The following is a 14,651-nucleotide window of genomic DNA, read 5'->3' as shown; positions in this document are numbered from 1 at the left end:
CTCGCTAAGTTGCTGAGGCTGGCTTTGAACCTGTGATGCTCCTGTTTCAGCCTCCCAAGTACTGGGATTTCAAGTGTGCACATGCCTAGCCTACACTCTACATTTAATGTATATTCCAACTTGAAAATCCTCTGAATTCCTTTCAAAGGAGATTTCTCATGAACACACTGAACACATTTTAGAATCATTGTTATCCACAAAGCCAAGGAGCTATAAGAACACTAAAATTCTTCCTGTACATATTAAGATGATAATCAGTACCTAAGATTCAGCTGGAAGAAAAAAGAGGCATAGCATGTGTAATGTAAATGGACTTAGATCAGTTTAAAGTAAAAGTTTAAAGATAGCAAGTTTAGTTCATTTTAGTTTGATGTAAGCGAATTAATCTTGAAGCTAAGACCCACACTGGAGAAATGGTGCTGAACTGTATAATCATCCAAAATAGTAATCTGGTTGAGTGGTTGGTGAATAGGAGTAAGATTGGTGAAATTATCATTTTTCTCCAAAGGAAAATAAGGAGAGGCACATTTAGTGGTGGATTTATTAGGAATCACACATTTGTCCAGAAATGAAAAAGTCTTTGAGACAAAGGAGGATTTTTCTTGGATCTTCCCCTGAAGTACCTCCAGACTATATATATATATATATATAAGTTGGCAGCCATCCCAAATCTGAGCTCTTTTCCCAAAATTAGCTCTTGGACAAACACACAAAAAAGATTTATTTCTTTTGGTTCTGTGTTAATTAAATTCAATCAAAGTGAAATTGATTCCTTCTGAAGAGTGATAGGACTACCGCATATAAGAAGTGTTGTAACAATTAGCGTACACCTAACAATTCAAAGCACTTACTCAACTACTGGGTCATCTATAGCTTATGTAGATGGCTATATATAGATCTCCATATATTTTGGTGTCTCTAGGTGTGTATTGTTATAGACTAAATTGCATTCCACTCAAATTCATATGTTGGATCCCTAACCCGTAATGTGACTATAGGAAGATAGGGCCCTTAGGGAGGCAATTAATGTTAAATGAGGCCATAGAGGTGGGGCCCTAATCAAACAGGACTGGTGTCATTATAAGAAGAGAAAAACACCCAAGAGTTTTTGTTATCTCCCTGCACACAGAGACAAGGACACATGAAGACACAGTAAGAAAGTGGCCATCTGCAGATCAGAAAGAGAACCTTCACTAAAAACTAACCTTGAGGGTACCTTGGCCTGGACTTCCAGTCTCCAGAACTGTGTGAAAACAATTATCTATTATTTAAGCCACTCCATCTTTTGTATCTTGTCATGACAGCCCCAGGAGAACAACACATTCATGTCAATATCTACCTATACCTGTTGCTTTACTTCATTCAGTGCTACTAAAGACAGAGTATCACAGACTGGAAATTTAAAAAAAAACACAGAAATTTATTCCTCACAGATCAGGATTTGGGAAGTCCAAGGTCAAAGTGTTGGCATCTGGTGTGCAATGTGCTGCTGCATCCTCACAGAGCAAAAGGAGGAAGAGCACAAAGGAGACAAACTTAGTTTTTCTCCCATGGTAGGAGAGCTGGAATGATAACTCACTCCTTTAAAAAAAAATACTATGGCCGGGCCTGGTGGCGCACGCTTGTAATCCCCGCGCTTGGGAGGCAGAGACAGGAGGATTGCGCAGGTTCAAAGCCAGCCATGCGCGCTGGCTTAGGAGACCCTGTTTCCAAATAAAAATGTAAAAATAGGTCTGGGAGTATAGCCCGAAGGTAGAAGGGCTTCCAGGAACTCCAGTACCACCAAAAAAAAAAAAAAAATACTTTGTACTGGTGCACTGTAATTACACACTATATTGAGGTTCATAGTGGTATCACTAAGCATAAAGGTGCATAAAATTTGGTTTGTTTCACTCCAGATCCCACCCCACTACCCACTTATTTTGGCACATATTAGTGAGATTGGTAGCAGTACTTTCATAGGTGGACTTACTCTTTCCTATGTTCTCTTTTCTTACCCCTCTTATCCAACCCCTTTCTTCTATCTTATTGATCCCCCATCTACCTAAAGTCCCTTTAATTTTCTATTTTATCTCAAGCTTCCAAGTATGAGAGAAAACATAAGACCTTTAACCTTCTGAGACTGGCTGAACTCACATAGCATAATATTCTGTAATTCCATTCATTTTTTCTGCAAATGACATAATTTTGTTCTTTTCAATGGCTGAGTAAAATTCCATTGTATGTACATACAACATTTTCTTTATTCATCTGTTGAAAATCACGTAGGTTGGTTCTATACTTTGGCTATTGTGAACTATACATCTAAAACTATGGATCACTGCAACCCCTTTTAAAAGTGGCATTAATCCTTTATGAGGGAAAAGCACGCATGATCTAAATACTTGATATTGGGCCCCACTTTCCAAGACTGTTGTACTCGGGAGGAGTTTCCAGTATATAGATGGAGGGAAAGCGCATCCAGGCCACAGCATCTGTCTATATCTATTTACATTTTCTTATACAGCTTCAAACAACTCATTTTCTTTTCCCATTCTCTCTACAGTTTTCTTATATTGAGTTACCAGTGAGAAGATAACTGTGCACTGATTTTTAATTCCAAAATAAGAAACATAGTTCCCAAAAGATTGCCCTATAATTCAAATTGCTGCATCTATGGTGGATGAGTCTCTATCTAATATTAATATAACCATTCAAGAAGATTTTCAAAACTTTCCATCTAGGATCACTTTCTTGGGTGGCTTTTCAGAAACTTCAAAAGAAAGAAAAATGGGATATGGCTTTTAAACATGGCAGTGTCTTTGCAGAATGTCTTTCTTCCTATATCCCCTGATTTAGGAAGGAAAATAACTCTTCTTGGACTATGGAATGGCTAGGTCCTATTTTTTTTCATTTTTATATAATTTTTTGGTTTTTTAATTGCTACATTTGTAATCATACATCTTAATGGAGTACAAGATGATAGAGGTATACATGCACACATTACTCATTTAGAATTAGATTTTCTGTATGCCAACCATAAATCCATTGAAAAAGAAATCCAGAAAACAATTCCTGCAGGATATCACACACAAAATATGTAGGAATAAACCTAACCAAAAAGGTAAAAGACTTCTACAAAGAAATCGATAAAACATTAGAAAGAAAGAACTCAGAGAAGACCTTAAAAAAAGATCTTCATCCAGGCATGGTGGCACACGCTTTTAATCCCTGCGCTTGGGAGGCTGAGACAGGAGGATCATGCATGTTTGAACCCAGCCTCAACTGGCTTAAGAGTCCTTGTTTCCAAATAAAATATAAAATAGTTCTGGGAGTGTAGCCCAAAGGTAGAAGGTTCCTGGTTCCATCCCCAGTACAACCACCAAAAAAAAAAAAAAAAAAAAAATCTTCATGTTCTTGGATAAGCAGAATAAATTAAATATAATCAAAATGACTATTCTTTCAAAAGCGATTTAAAGATTCAATGCAATACCCATTAAATTACCAAGGTCATTCCTCACAGACGTAGGAAAATCAGTCCTTAAATTAATTTGGAGAAACAAAAAACCCAGAATAGCCAAAGTAGTTCTCAGCAACAAAACCCATGTAGGAGGAATCACACCACCTGGCTTCAAACTATACTACAAAGTTATAGTAATATAAACAGCGTGGTATTGGCATAAAAGCAGACACATGAACCAATGGAGTAGAACTGAAGACTCAGAAACAAATCTACACACTTATGGCTAATTGATTTTTGACAAAGGGGCCAAAAATATACACGGGAGAAAAGATAGCCTCTTCAAAAAATGTTGTTGGCAAAACTGTTACCCCTATGCAGAAAAACATAAATAAACTCCACTTTCTCACCCTGCATGAGAGTCATTTCAAGGCGGATCAAAGACTTGTAAATCAGACCAGAGACCTTGAAACTCCTTGAAAAGGGTATAGGTGCAATACTTCAATACATATGCACAGGTAAAAACCGCAACAAGACTCCTAAAGTACAGGAAAATAAAAGGTGGATCAATGAGTGGGGTTGTATTAAACTGAAGAGCTTCTGTACAGAAAAGGAAACTATTAAAAAACTCAACTTAGAGCCAACAGAATGGGAGAAAAATTTTGCCGCCTACCCCTTCGATAGAGGACTAATATCTAGAATATACAGAGAACTCAAAAAACTCAGCGCTAAAAAAAACAAATAACCCAATAAAAAATGGCCAAGTGAACTAAATAGACATTTCAACAAAAGAAGAAATTCAAATGGCCAACAGATGTATAAAAATTGTTCAACATCATTAGCTATCAAAGAGATGCCAATCAAAACTACGAGATTTCACCTAACTCCAACGAGAATGGCAATCAATTAAAACCCAAACAACAAATGCTAGTGAGGATGTGGAGAAGAAGTGAGAACTCTAATATATTGTTGGTGGGATTGCAGATTAGTGTGACCACTTTGGAAAATGAATCAATCTTTAACTATCTTTATTTTCTGTTACTTAAATACATGTTTCACCTCCCCAAAGAAAATTTCTGAGTCCAGGTATATAGTTTCTTTTTTTTTTTTTTTTTAATTTGGTGGTACTGGGGTTCCTGGAAGCCCTTCTACCTCTGGGCTACACTCCCAGACCTATTTTATACTTTTTTATTTTTGGAAACAGGGTCTCTTAAGCCAGTGGGGCTGACTTCGAACCTGTGCAATCCTCCTGTCTCTGCCTCCCAAGCGCGGGGATTACAAGCGTGTGCCACCACACCCGGCCAGGTATATAGTTTCTATTTCTATAACATAGCCCGATATTGTAGAAAGTTAGTGGTAATTTTTTTTTTTTGATATGGAGCAAAATCATTAGGTTTCTTATCCTGGCATTACTTATTCTAGGGCCCCCACAGAACTATCTTCAATCAAGAGGTAGAGTAGTGCCCTGTGCTAGAAAAGTGCTTTCAAGATCTGGTCACGCATACATATCATCTGCATTGTCATCTGCTTTCTGATTTTATACCTGTTTTACTGCAGCTTATTCTAAACACAGAAGCAAGGGTTATCCACTAAAAATACCCACAAAGAGTGGAGCACAGTGGTGCATTGCTTGTAATCCCAGGACTTGGGAGGCTGAGATAGAAGGATCATGTGTTCATGTCCAGCTTCAGCAACTTAGCAAGGTCCTCCACAGCTTAGTGAGATCCTGTTTTAAAATAAAAAAATAAAACTAGGACTATGGGTATAGCTTAGAGGTAGAATACCCCTGTGATCAGTTCTCAGTACCCCCACCAAAAAAATCTGCAATGGCTTTCCATGTCATTCACAGTAAATTCTGAGACTCAGGGATTCTTCAGTTATACTGGAGTGTCCTACATTCTCCACTCAATATATAATAGGTTTCATTTAATTGTTTGTAGTTGAACATGTCTTTCTAGCAGGCATGTTACATCTTATTGTGCCCATAGAGAGCACTTTATAGTATCTTAATAGATGGTGACACCCCACTTTGAGTTTATTATACCACCAATCTTTAATCTCTCAAAATTTAAGCATTTCATTCCAGCTACTAAGTAATTTGATTCTTTTTTAGTTGCTGGCAAAGCCACCAACCTCTTATCTGGCGCCCTATTTTTATTGTTGAATCAACCAATCAATCTTAATTATATTTAGCTGTCTGACCCCCTTCTGAGATTTTATAACACAAGGTTCGAATTTAGGGATGTAATCCAGACCGTAAGAAATTAAAAATAGCATATCTGGGAAATTATAAGTTAAGTGTATCAATCCATTTGGTATAAAAGTAAAGAAAATAGGGAGTGAATAGCTCATGGTGAGTGTACACACACACACACACACACACACACACACACACACACACACCCCACAGCACTATGGGAGTGAATAGCACTGTAGAAAGGAAAATAGCAGGACTGATTTTCACTCATTTAAGTTAATTTCAATTTGAACTTGAATAGGAATTGGCATTTAAAAAGCTAAAATTATCTGCGAGGAAGTGCATGCCCCCCCCCATCGTGATAGTGAATTGTAGTTTGAGCAAGACATTTTGATTATAACAATATAGAAAGAAATTGTGTTATAAGAAGGTTTGCCTAAATTTACTAGGAGCACAATTTCTTATCTAGGTTCACAGTAAATGTTTAAAGAAATAAGCTGCACTGGAGATGGCTCAAATCTCTAATATGTTGTTTTTAATTACTAGCATTATCAGCACATATTTCTTACTGATTACACAAATATCATTACCATAGCTAAGAATCTGAAATGTTTGAATGCCATTATTGAGATAAAAAGAAGCATAAATAAAATGTTATAAAATGCAAAGAATTGACCCCTGATGAGTTTTCGTTATTCCCAATCACAACTATTCTACTTTGTGCTGAAACAACAAAGTAAAAATGAATAAGAACTCTTTTATTAATGATGAATGAAGTGACACTATATACAGAATCTGTAAAGGTCTGATAAACACAATCACAATACCACAAACATTCTAAGGTGTCTAAGCTATCCTGGAGACATTTATTATCTTTATTATCTTGCCTCTTTAAAATCCTTTTTTTGGGGGGGACCAGCTCTTCTTTTTTTTTAATTCTTTGTTTTACTTTTCATTTCTTTTATTCTTTTCATTTTTTTTTAGCTTTGAAGAACATCTCTCTACTACTTCCACTGTAGTTACCACCACATGGCCTGTATTGGTGCTTCTTATAAGTGGCATTCCTTTCTGTCTCCCTCCTCTGATGAATCGAAGCGAATACCTCAATTGCCCATTTTGAAGAAGTTTCAGACTAAGGCTGGGATGAACCTCACTAATATGTATGGAAAGAAGTTAGTAGCAAGGTGAGATCTGAAGAGAAACACACCAAGACCTGTGAACATGTATGTTTGCATCACTTTGAACCTCACTATAATGTACAATTACAAAGTGCCAATGAAAGTATTTAAAAAGCTGGAAGTGGTGGTTCATGCTTGTAATCCTTGTACTTAGCAGGCCGACACTGGAGGATCACAGTTTCAGGGTTAGCCTCAGCAAGTTAGTGAGATCCTACTTCAAAATAAAAAAATAAAAATGGCTGGGGTGTAGCTCAGAAATAGAATGTCTTAGGATTCAATTCCTCATACTGGAAAAAAAAGGGAAAAGGAAAAAGAGAATAGAGAAGAGAAATTCTGCTTTCTCTTGATGAATCTGGAATATATGAATCCAGGCCTAACTGCCACTATTCAAACAGCATGGGAAGGTCTGCTTGCTTCTGACGTCAATGAAGAAGCAAAGGGGAAAGACTGAGACATTGACAATAGATGAGTCCCTGCTTCCAGTTAGTCTTGCCCTTTTCTTTGTTGTTGTTATGAGTTAATGATGTCTCCATTTCTTCCTAAGTTAGTTCAAGTTGGGTTTCTCTGTTTGAAATATGAGTATATATATATATATATATATATATATATATATATATCCTGAATTCCTCTTTAGAAATTGTTCATGCATTTGTACAAGTTCCCCCCAATGGAGAAAAATGATTAAAGCAAGTTTAGTTTCTTCACTTACTTAAATTTCCAACAAGAATTTAGATATTTAAGCAAAAGTGACTTTAATAAATCTGTGTGGAGTGGGTGTCATGGTGCATGCCTGTAATTCCGGTACTCAGGAGGCTGAGACAGAATGATGTCAGGCTTGGGGCCAGTGCATGGTAATTAGTGAAGTCTTGTTTAAAATAAAAAATAAAATATGACTGAAAGTGTAGTTCAGAGGCAGAACATCCCTGGGTTCAATATTCAGTACCATTAAAAAATTTGCTGTGACAAAGAAATTCCATATAGTAAGTGTGATAACAAATATTATTTTTCTCTCACAAAATAAACTTTCAGTCATTAGTCAATGTTTTACTTACCCAAATTCCAAAAATAACAAAAAATTTAGATGATAATTCTGTTTTTTGTAATAGAATTTGATCCCTCTTCCCACAGAATAATTGATGGAAAGTTCTATCCTTATTTCCTGTGCTGAGGCCTGAAATTATTCCTCCCAGTTGATATAAATGAAAGTCTCATAAATAAAATCAGCAGCAGGTCTTGACCTCTCATTTACAGACTTATAATAGCTCTTCAAGTGCGTGCATTGTCTTGCATGAGAGAAAAGATTGTGCATATTTTATTTGTGTAGCAGTAGGCCCTAACACTGTAGCTTAGAAATAGTGTTAAATCAATGAGTGAATCAGTGCAAGACTGTCAGATCCTAGACAACTTTTCTCTTTTTAAAATAAGTAATTCTTTTTCATCCTATTGCTTCTAATTGCATTTGTAAATCTTTAAGATACAGTTACTGTGTAGTTTAAAAATGTACAAATAAAGATTTTGCTGATTTCTAAGCTGCTTTCTTTCTTTTTTCTATAAACAAACAACAAAAGGAAAGTAAAAAAGAGAAAAGCAATGCTCTACAGTATATTTTTATTTATAGTTTCTCCATGAGCTAGAAAATGACAGCACATCATAGAATTGATGAATTGATAAGGGCTGGTGCCAGATGTTGACCATGACAGGTGCATAATAAAAACACTCGTTGTAGTTTTCCCTCAGAATTCTAAATATATTTGGATATAAGGGAAACATCTGCTTGATACTTCTTTTATTGACGGGCTCCTATAGCTTGTTGAACTGTGATTTGGAAAAAATTGAGGACATTATTTTCCTGACTTTGTCAGTGCTTCCTCTACATGTTCTTCACAAGCAAATTGCAAAATTCTAGCACATGCTCTTAGGCCATTTTGCTTAGTAAATGGCTGCAGTGTTTCCTCCATTTCTGCTCATCTGAATTTTAATTTAGAGGAAAGTCAAAATTGTTAATAAGATAGAACAACTCTATTACAGAAACTCTGAGGACACAAAAATAGTGCTGCTACCAGAATCACCACAGGGTTACCATTCTTCTTCCAACCCTCTGGCTGGTGGCAACCAGGACTTGATAGCCTGTGCCACCATTTTTGGTAGCTAAGTTAAAGGTGGGTATCAAAGTTGTACAAAAAGTACCGCCTTATACTTGAATCAATGGTTTCTCTATTAAGACAATACTGTGATGGAGCTTAGAAGGACAAAAGGTTTTTCTTTCAATTTATTCAGCTGTAAATTCACTAAGAAGACCAGACAGAAGAAAGTTAGACATGGCTTCTAATGGTATATGAGCTCAGTTTGTCTAATGAAATGAATGGATAAATGGAGATAACTTTTAGAATTCATAGTGGATGGACCAGTGCAAAAGAACCAGTCTCCGATCCCTTTTGGATGGCAGTACCATGGCAGGTGTGGATTAAGTCTAAAGCTGGAGAAAGGGACAGGGGAAGAGGTGAGAGAAAATGTATTTTCTAAAATAGCAGAAGGAAGCCTGGGGCTTCTCTCACAGTTTCAAGACAATCTATGTCTCTATGATATCCAAAGTGCAATGGTATACTCCCTTTCTTCAGTTCCATTAGATTGTTACATGTGGTCAAGTAAATCTTGTGTAAAACAAATTTTATTCTGTGTTTTGGAATGGGTATTGAGGGTTATGGGAGGTACATATTATTTGTTTCAGGTTATTAGTTGTTAACTGTGAGTCATATGGAAATTAGGAGAAAAGAGCCTATAACCATGGTAGTAAGACTATGAGTTATGAAACAATGTGAACAGGTCTCCTTCTTTAGCTTTTAATCTTTCCTTTTCCTGTTGAGATTCAGGGACCCTTGAGCTAATATTTAGGGTTAAACTAACATTTACCAGTTATCAATCCTTTAATAAAGCATTTGAAACTTGAAGGTGTTGAGCTACTTATGGTGAATTTTTCATATATTTAGCAAATCAGCAGAAATAATTATTAAAAGTACATTAAAAACAACTTTTTGAGGTTTTAAAGTGCCATTTAAGTGGGGTTGCTCATGCCTGTAATCCCAGTACTTGGGAGGCTGAGACAGGAGTATTGCAGGTTCTAGTCCAGACTCAGCAACTTAGTGAGACTCTCAAAAACAGTAAAATCCTGTTTCAAAATAAAAAATGAAAGCGATCCCAGTAAAACACACACACACACACACACACACACACACACACACACACACACTACTGTTCACTTTTATATCTTTAGCTGTAGATAACCTTGTATACTTCCCTCTTTCCTTTGATGCTTTCTACTAAAATTGCTCTCAGGAAAGTGAAATTAGTCATAATACTAAAGTGTTATTTCTCAGAAAGAATTGATCTTTTTATTTCACTTCTGATTGTGGAACCAAATATATTATTGCCCCTTTGAGGACTGTCAATCTTGAAGAAGTGGAAGAGGTGGTGCTATGTAGGAGAATTTTATAGATTGGTTGAAATTATGCAAGCACAATTTAGGAGACTCAAGAACTCATAACATTTGTACAATTCTATTTTTTGAAGGGAGTTGAAAAAGTGACTGGGCTTTAAGACTTGCAACTGGCCAGCTTTGGCATTACTTCCTGTGTCTCTCCTCTCCTAGGGTTGTTGCTGTGGGTAGGATATATCATTGCTTTGAACTTCAATAGCATCTTCTATAAAATGACAGTTAATGATACCTCCATCACCTGGAAGTGACCATTGATAGAAATTTATGCAGTGTGAATAGCTAGAGCTATAGAGTAATGAAATAACACAGGCAGAAAACAACATGGTAAGAGGGACAAAAGGCAGAATCTATGGTAGTAGCAAGCTTTTATAGTGTTTTACATGTATACTCTTTTTTAATCTTCAGAATAAGTCAACAATGGCTTCCATTTTATAAAGAACTGAAATAAATGTGACTTAGCGACTTGCTTGAGGCAATTCCGGTAAAAATTGGTGGAGCCTGTGAAGTCTGTGAGTGGAGCCTGTGAAGTCTGTGAGTGTTCTCTAGAGCCCACTCAGCCCTCAGCCAGGCCACATTGCCTGGTGATGACAAGAGACATGGGCATGGGGTGAAGAAGCTAGAGAACTTTGAGGTTTGTAAGTATTTGATTTTGTAGTGTGTGTGTGTGTGTGTGTGTGTGTGTGTGTTATGTTACTGGGGTTGTGTAAAAGTATACCTCTAAGCTACCTTTAGCTTATTTATTTATTTATTTATTTATTTACTTATTTATTTTGCAGTACTGAGGAGCTAAATCCAGGGGCATTCTACTTCCGAACTACATCCCCAATCCTATTATTTTTAACTCTTTATTTTGAATCAGAGTCTCACTAAGTTGCAGAAGCCCCACTAAATAACTTAGGTTAGTTCCTAACCTGTAATTCTCCTGTCTTAGCCTCCCAAGTACTGGGATTACAAGTGTGTGCTACCACACCAAGTTATTTTTATTTTTTATTTTTTTTGAAACAGGATCTCACTAAATTGTGGAGAAACCCACTAATTTGTTGAGGCTGGCTGTGAAATTGTGATTCTCTGACTTGGCCTCCTAGTACTGAGATTATAAGTGTGTACCACCGTGCCTGGCTTGATTTTGTATTTTTGTGATGCTTGGGAACATAGGTTCACAAACTGTCATTAATATGTTCGGCCTTATTTACAGGTTTTTCCTCCATATTAGACAGAATTTTTACTTTAATGATTGACTTTCAGTTTAATAAACAAACTAACTAAAGTATAGCTCATTTGAAGTCAAGAGTGTCCCAGGCATTGTAGTCTGTGTGTTAGCCTTGAAGAACATAGAATTAGGAATGAGAAACAAATGCATAGGTATTTTAATGATTTTTGTTTGTTTGTTTGTTTTTGGTGGTACTGGGGTTCCTGGAAGCCCTTCTACCTCCGACTACACTCCCACGGGCTACACTCCCAGACCTATTTTTGTACTTTTTTATTTGGAAACAGGGTCTCTTAAGCCAGCGCGGCTGGCTTCAAACCTGCGCGATCCTCCTGTCTCTGCCTCCCAAGCGCGGGGATTACAAGCGTGCGCCACCACGCCCAGCTATTTATTTATTTTCTATTTGGAAACAGGGTCTCTTATGCCAGCGCGGCTGGCTTCGAACCAGCGTGATCCTCCTGTCTCTGCCTCCTAAGTGCAGGGATTACAAGCGTGGGTCACCACGCCTGGCTAATATATATATATATATATATATATATATATATATATATATATATAATTTAACTGGGGATTGAATCCAGGGGCATTATACCTCTAAGTTATACCCTAAGTGGATTTTTTATTTTTTATTTTTGTTTTAAACTGGGTCTCACTAAATAGCTGAGGCTGGCCTTGAACCTTTTAGTTCTCCTGTGTCAGCTTCCTAGGTACTGGAATTACAGGCTATGACACTGCAGCTGGCTAAAAATGGGTGATTTGAATATTAACAAGATAAGATGTAAAATACAGGTGAGTGGGAAGAGGATTTGTGCAGGACTTTAAAGGAAGAGGCTTCAGAGCCACCCTGAGAAATGGGGTGCTTCCTAGACAAGGTAATGGATAGTTAGGCTTGGTTTGTATTTAAGAACCAGCCAGACCAAGGAAGACAGAGATGCTGTTCCTAACAGATGGAACAGCAAAAGCAACAGCATGAAGACAGGAAACAAGTGGGGGTGTGGAGGCATAAAATTCACAGAACTGCAAGCATTTGCATGTTGTCAGATGTCTATCAACATGGGGCAGAAATGTGACCAGAGCATGCAAGGTGTCAGTGCCTGGGCTGCTATGTGATCTCTAAATAGTCTGATTGATTGGCTGTCACTGTTTAGATTAAAAGAATTACAGAAGGGTTAAGATACACTGAAATGGTCAAATCTCCAACCAGCTCCACAATAGAGAAGAAGGGGACATGCTTCATCTCCTGGATACCTTTTATTAACCACCATCTTTTATGGATGCTTTTAGTCACTCATTTCTCTCTCGCTCTCGCTCTCGCTCTCCTCTCTTTCTTCCTCTCTGCCTTTTGTTTCTATAGCCCAATGGTGAGATCCAATTTTACAAACTCGATGTAATAACTTACAATAGTTTCTGCCCTTTCTTCTATTCTTTACTAGTTCTTCATCTGTATATTTACTGTGATTTACTCAAACTTCCCTTTTATATTTATATCTGAGTAAGCCTCATTCTCTGATTAACCCTAGAGATCTGGCTCATGTAAATTTAAAGGTTCTGGGCTTTCAAGATATTCCAAGATATTCCAAGATATTTCAAGATTTTTCCCAGAAGTGCAATAAGAATCCCCAAATACCACATCTGAAAATTGTCTGTATTGTTCTCAGTAAACCTAGGGAAATCTTTCAGCCAAAACTTCTTTAGAGAGAAGTGTGAGGAGAAAAGAGAGATAATCTGTTCTTCACAAATAAAAAATATGGGTTCCCTGGAGTGGAGAGAGTGAAGTGGACTGATTTCTACTTAGAGCTTATAGTTAGCTTTATAATTGTCTTTCTTAATGACACAAGGGGCACGAGAGTAAACTCATCCTCTTTCCACAATTCAATTCTGCCTGGCAGTCTGGTGATTCTCAAGGGAAATAATGGCTACAAAACTAGCTGTGTACTTTATCAAACATAGGGTTTTGTGAAGAGTCTGGGACTTTCTCACTCCTGCACCCCTCTTGAAAGTCAATGTCAAAGTGAATAGCAGTTCCTGATAGAAATGTGTCATATTAGCCGGGCGTGGTGCACATGCTTGTAATCCCCGTGCTTGGGAGGTAGAGACAGGAGGATCGCGCAGGTTCGAAGCCAGCTGCTTGCTCTGGCTTAAGAGACCCTGTTTCCAAATAAAAATATTAAAATAGGTCTGGGAGTGTATCCCGGAGGTAGAAGAGCTTCCAGGAACCCCAGTACCACACACACACACACACACACACACACACACACACACACACACACAAAGAAATGTGTCATATTTCTCACGTATTTCTGGGTAAATAAAAAGCTGAGAACAACCATAGGCATCATGCAGTGGTAAGCACCAATAGTAACCAACCATGATGATACACAATTAGCTGCCATCTTTCTCCTGGTATTAGCTGCATTTTGTTGTTGATAAGGAAATAATGACTTTTAGAATGATTTTTCCTAATTCTGTGAAGTTTATCACTGATATTTTGATGGGGATGACATTGACTTTGTGCACTGCTTTTTGTAATATGGCTGTTTTAACAATACTAATTTTTCCTATTCATGAACACTGATGGTCCATCTAACTTCTAGTGTCTTTTTAAATTTATTTTTTAGGTATTTTGTAATTTTCTTTGTATAGGTCTTTCATCACTTTGGTTAGACTTTTTCTAGATATTTTATTCTTTTGGTTAATGTGAATGGAGTTGTTTTCCTTATTTCTTTCTCAGTGCATTCATTATTGGTGTATAGAAAAGCTTTTGACTTTCATATGTTGATTTTGCATTTTCTTACTTTGCTGAATTTGTTTATCAGTCTGGAAGTCTTCTGGTGGAACCTTTAGGGTCTTTTAAGTATAGTATTTGAAAACAGAGAAATTTTTCTTTCCTATTTGTACACCCCTTTATTTTTTTCTCTTGCCTAATTGCTCTCACACAATTTTCAATAGGCAGGTTATGGAATAAGCTTAGGTGTTCATCAACAGATGAATGAATAAAGAAGACATCATGTTTATATGTATGCAGTGAAATTTTACTCAGTTATAAAGAAGAATAACATTAAGTCATTTGTAGAAAACTGGATTGACCTGGAGAGCATCACATTAAGCAAAGTGATTGAGACTCAGAAAGACAATGT

Source organism: Muscardinus avellanarius (genome assembly GCF_963383645.1).
Source record: "Muscardinus avellanarius genome assembly, chromosome: 1".
Taxonomy (NCBI): domain Eukaryota; kingdom Metazoa; phylum Chordata; class Mammalia; order Rodentia; family Gliridae; genus Muscardinus; species Muscardinus avellanarius.
This window is presented reverse-complemented; position numbering follows the sequence as displayed.